This window comes from Thunnus thynnus, chromosome 4 (assembly GCF_963924715.1).
Source record: "Thunnus thynnus chromosome 4, fThuThy2.1, whole genome shotgun sequence".
NCBI classification, from domain to species: Eukaryota; Metazoa; Chordata; class Actinopteri; order Scombriformes; family Scombridae; genus Thunnus; species Thunnus thynnus.
In genome coordinates, this window is record NC_089520.1 from 5,004,851 (window position 1) to 5,010,850 (window position 6,000).

The window sequence follows — 6,000 nt, forward strand, 5'->3', positions numbered from 1 at the left end:
AAACAATTTTGGATGATGCCAGATTTTGTTATGTTATGTTAACAGCAGGTCTAAATTTAAAAAAGTTGTTCCAGGAGTGCTAAAATCAGTAACATATGAAACATATGCTCTGTAATGAATTCAATATTTCTTGTTGTTTTTTAAATTATATACAGCAACAGATTCAGAGCAGGTTCTCGACACCCGTCTGTATGTATGTATCGCAGCAGAGAGCAACGAATTCAGACATGTTCTCTGAAGAAAACGCTGATTGAAGAAAAGTAGATACACATAAAATATAGCTCCACTTTTACAAAATAACCTGCGGAATGTCTTCACCACATAAAACATCTTTAAACGACACAGTCAAACTAGAGGAGTAATGCATTATGCATACAGTTTTTGATTTCTTTGTCACTCTTCCAGTATTCTGCTGCTTTACAATCACAAGTGAACCACTAACCAGCCACAACAGAGATAAAACAGGAGCTCTGCAGTGATTCAGAGATCGTCCTTTTTGGCTAAACTTGCTCTTATTGCCTCCAGAAATGTTTGTGGAAAGAATTTAACCTGTCACCGTTCTTCATCGCATCTGTTGCTCTGGATGACCGCCCTCAATCGACACTGACTGATTTGTTAGCAATTAAACAGCTTTATGGTACTTTTGTTTTTCCCCAGAAACAAACACTTAAAATAATCCAGTGTCAGAAAGTTCTCATGTGAAGCAGCAGGAAAGGATTTTTCTTTCAGTTCATCATTTCTCCAGAGGGTTCGTGGACCCAGAGGTCACGGAGCACAGTGCTAGATAAGCTCTCCGTGTGTCTCTGCTTGCATGTGTAAAGTGGTTGTTGGATGATGTCATGTGACTAATTGGAAGCAGCGTAGGTGTGTGTCAGTGTGTGTGTGTTTGTGTTTAAGCATAGTCAATGGAGTTAGAGACATCAGGGAATAGAGCTCTTTGTTGACAGGATGATCTTGTTGCTATAAATCAGTGAGGCTGTAAATCTGCACACACTCACACAAGCTCACGTTACAGCACATGCAGACACACACACACACACACACACACACACACACATACAATCACTAACCACCTCAGATTAATGCATGTAGGACACCTCTGCAAAAATGATGATTCATCCAACAGCTGTCTCACCAACTGCAGACACAAATGCAGGTTCATGCAGAACCTCACACACACGATCGACACATGCAAAAACTTGCAAAACTTGCAAAACAAACAATTACGAATAAAGAATAATAACATTAATGCTGCTGTTCCTTCATATTAAGACAACAGCTTCAGTTAAAGCTGCAGCTTCCTGTTATAAATAAAATCTCTTTGTTTTTACTGAATCATGCTGTCGTCACTAGTTAGTTGTACCTCTGTTTACCCTCGACTTCTGCAGTCTGCAAGATATTCCTCCAAATCAAACATGGTCCCATTAAAATATAATACAGCAAAGAGGTTGCCCTTGTTTGTTTACTGTGATTATGCTAATGTGTCTTAATTAATTGGGTAGAGATTTCTGGATGTAGAAGTGCTTCATGTAGCACTCTTAATTACCCCTTTACACCTAGCAAAGCTTTCTTTAAAACACACAAACACTCCTCCTCCAATAGAGTTCAGTTTAATTCAGTTAAAACAGGATTTATTGACATGACATTTCACGTTTGTCCAAAGCACAATGACTGTATGGATTGAACAAAAGCTGATTTGTTATATCTTTGATAGGACATTTTAAATGACTACAATAGTTAATAGGTGATAACAGGGTTCAGTATCTTGCAGCAAGTCATGTATAAATGTCTTAATGGCATCAGACTATGTTCAGGTGTTTGAGCCCACTAGAGACCAGCACATACATGTGTCAAAATTATATAGTCAGATCAAGCAGGTAGCTCTGGGTCTGAAAAGTGAAGCCAATGAGGAAGTGTCTTAAACCTGCATTCTCTCTAATGGCCAGCAAGAAGCGACTCTACTAGCTAATTAAAAAAACTTAATTGTAACATTTTGGTCGCCTGTTCAGCGTTCAGTTGTAATAAAAGATCCTCTGAAGTACATTTTAAGTACATTAAGTACATTTAGTTTCAAGCCTGTTTTTCGCTAGCTAAATTAGCATCCCAATTAATATCATAGTTAATGTGTATTACAGATGCACCTTGCCAACCAAGCTAGCTAGCTAGCACTAGCGTGAGAGTTAGCTCCACCCTCTTATCCAAATATGGTCACTTTTAACTCTAAAAAACCAAGATGGCGACAGCCAAAATGCCAAACTCAAGGCTTCAAAACAGTGGTCCACAAACCAACGGGTGACGTCACAGTGGCTACGGCCTCTTCAATAGTCAAAAAATGCAATCAAAGGGATTTATCGCTTACCAAAATAGTTGCCAATTAGTTTTCTGTTGATTGACCAATCGATTAATGGATTAATCGACTAATCGTTGCAGCTCTAAACCAAACCAAAGCAATGATAGTGTAGTACAGAAACAGTCCACAGGACACAACTGTAAATCCAGAAAGAAATTCAACCCACAAGTTGCTCTTTAATGTCGCAGCTCAACAATCTTTGTCGTCTTGATTCTGCAAAGGTCAGAACTACTATGGAAACGAGATATGCTTCAGTTTTATGACACTTTCCTTGTTTCTGGATGTCTATGTTATATGTTTATGGTTTGAATCTGTGTGCTTTTGTTTGTTAGTTTTCCTCGTCAATATGTGGAAAAGTGTGTTATGTGTCCAAACTAATACGGCAACTAATGATTATTTTCATTATCGATTATGTCTGTCAATTATTTCCTTGATTAGTTTGATCTATAAATTGTCAGAAAATGGTGAAACATGTTGATCACTGTTTCCCAACGCCCAAGAACAAAATATCCAAAAATATTTTGTTGTGTCCTGAACAACAATCAACAACCCAAAAATATTCAGTTTTCTATCAAAGAGGATCAAAGAAACCAGAAAATATTCACATTTGAGAAGATGGGACCAGAGAATGACTTGAGAATAATTCAAAACGATTAATCCTTTACCAAAAATAGTGAATTTTCTGTCAATCAACCAATCGTTGCAGCTATAAACCAATGAAATGCTTTTTGACTCTGTTTTATGGGACTTAACACACTGTGCCCTCCTTCATTTCAAAAACACACTTCATTTAAGTGGAAAAGACACTTCCTCTGTGATTTTCAGATCACACACACACACACACACACACACACACATGCCACCGGTCGACAGTGACAATAAAACCATGAATGCTACAATACCAAACATCTGCATGCTTCATTAAACCACAAAGACAAACACTATTAATCTCACAATGGTCACAACCATTTATAACGTGCCGGCATCCTCACCGCTAATCAAGCCATTGTTGAGAAGTCTGAACCGATTACGATTGAAGCCGATAAACGCGGAACAGATTTACACTTCACTGAACAACAAAGACAACTCTGCCAGCTTTCTTATTGTTGAAAGTGTTCTCATCACCACACACACACACACACACACACACTTTCCTCAGAGACAAGTGTTAGCATTTAATTCAACCACAATTAAACCAGTGACCTCCCGGGGTCCATCTAATGACCCATGTAGTGAAAACCACCACAAAGACACATACACTGCAAGAGCTGAAGTTGATGGAATAGATAAAGAGAAAAGAAACTGAAGGGATGAAGAGGAGAAGAGATGGAGACAGAGAGAGAGAGAGAGGAAGAGGCAGAGCGAGGGGAGGGGGGGGGGGGAGCGAGCGAGCAGATCCTGACCCGGCTTGTTTTGTTGATGTTTTATCTGGCAGCTCGTCAGTTCGAGCTGCACTCGCTGAGGGGGTTCATGAGAAACTGACGCTCATCTGGCTCCGAGAGCAAAAAAGGAGGAGGAGGAGGGCAAATGATGAAGGAGAGGGGAGGAGAGGAAGATGAGACCAGAAGAGAGGAGACAAAAGAGGACAGAATACTGAAGAGGATTAAAAAACACTAAACGCAGCTAGATTTCTGCAGGAGAAACTTGGTTTGTGTACTGAATGTTGTCATAGTCTTTCACATAGTGAAAGATAAAGACTTCAGAGGTTTCCTAACAGAAGTGCAGCGAGATAAGAGCTGAAACTTAATTAACTGTTGTTAACTGAAGATTAATCAGTAATGCCAAAAATTCATTGTTACCAAGATTTGCTGCTTTTCTTTGTCAGATGTGATGAAAACTCAGTATCTTCAGGTTTTGGACTGCGATTTGAAGACGTCACTTTGAACTTCAGGAACTTGTGGGGGCCATTTTTTTCATTATGATTAATGCATTAATCAAGAAAAAAGTTGACAGATTAATTGATAATCAGAGTGGTTGATGGTTTTCCCCTTTTATGTAAAGTAATTCAGATAAATACTTCAGTTTTTCCATAATTACTTTCATTAAAAATAATTCAATCCAAAGTCTGACTTAATGTGAAACTGAAACTGAAATGAGTCTAAACAAGTTGGTTTCTGCAGCTAAATGTGGAACAAAAGTTTTGTTAAAGTTCAGATGAAACTGTGAGCTGCAGGGTCATAAAGCACTCACATAAAAAAACATAAAACACACCAGACTTAGTTTGAAAATATGATCAGACGTGTAAATGTGAGTTTTAGAGTCAATCAGTTTATTTCAGTGCATGTAAACTTCTAAGATCAGATGATGTTGTGTGTTGTAAAGCCTCCTGAGGCAGATTTGTGATTAGGGATATTGGGCTATGCAAATAAATTTGACTTTTCTCACTCACCTCTCTCAGTATCAGTCTCCAAACCTGAGTAGACTGAATGAATGAACATCTGAAGACTCTGTAACACTGGACCACAAACTAAACTGACTTCAGCCAACGTTTCTACAAGAACAATCACGTCGCTGCTGTTTTTGATAAAACTAAAGATCCAAAGTAAAAAGTTCTCAACAACTTGCAGCTACTACTGCGACTGAGCATCCCGGCCCTGCTCTGTGTAATGACTGAGAGAGAAAGAAAGAGAGTGAAACCAACACAACTGATGGTCAGCTGTGTCTCAAAACACGACTCAGACTTGGATTTTCCCCCACACACACTTAGCAGCTCTTCAAACAAACGTCAACAGTCAGCTGTGTGCTCCTAAATGTCATGGCAACCAGTGAAACTTAACTTTTCCAAGCTTTTATTCCAGCCTGTTTCAAGAGGGTTTATGCAAAATCTCCTTCATGTAAATAAACATTTAAGCTTTTCCTTCCAAATGGACCTCGAACAAGACACTAAACCTTCACTTGCATTCTGAATTAAAGCTTTAGAAACACTAAACACACATAATACATCCCCAAATGATCCATTACAACCATTAAAAGTATATTAAACTTACCTGACTGGATGAAGAACCAGTTATTCCCAACTGTCACTCCACACCAAACTGCTCCAGCGGACGAGTCATATCCAACACTGCTGGGGAGCTCCTCCGTTTGCTTTCTCTGTGTATGTGAATGTGTGTGTTTTTGTGAGTGTGTGTGTGTGTGTGTCAGTGGGTTTGGCAGCTGCCTGCTCGGTCCTGATAGCGTTCAGCGTTGCAGCGGCTCGAGAGAGAGAGAGGGAGAGACTGAAAACACACAACGCAAGTTCTTCTTCTCTCTCAGCTCTCCTCACTCGTCCTCACGCCTGCTCTCTCTCTCTCTCTTTTTCTCTGTCACACAGCTCTGCCTCCTTCTCCTGTCTCTCTCTCTCTCTCTCTCTCTCTCTCTCTCTCTCTCTCTCCTCCTCAGCTCTTCTCCACTCCCATTTATTATTTTTTTTTGACTGTTTCTCTCCTCCTCTTTCAGTACATCCCACTCTTCCAATCTGCTCCTTTCCTTTTGTCAGTTTCAATTAACAAACTGACTTTACTGTCATCTCCTCTTTCTTCTCACTGTTTTCTTTCTTTCTCTCACCTTCCTCCAGCGCTCTCAGCCCTTGTTATTTTCAGTTATTTATCTTTTCCTTTCTGCCTCTCCTCCCTCACCGTCACTCCTCCTTTCCTCCAACTCTTTCCTCC

The 6,000-nt window shown here is 39.7% G+C and overlaps 1 protein-coding gene across 1 annotated transcript in view; it reads right to left on the reverse strand.

Moving 5' to 3' along the window:
- The window catches only part of ripor3 (RIPOR family member 3), an 82,449-nt gene extending 76,776 nt beyond the window's left edge, over positions 1-5,673 (reverse strand). The window contains exon 1 of the mRNA XM_067586287.1: positions 5,338-5,673. The gene's annotated coding sequence lies outside the window, so the exon portion shown is untranslated. The remainder of the gene's footprint in view (positions 1-5,337) is intronic.
- Positions 5,674-6,000: the final 327 nt, after the last annotated feature.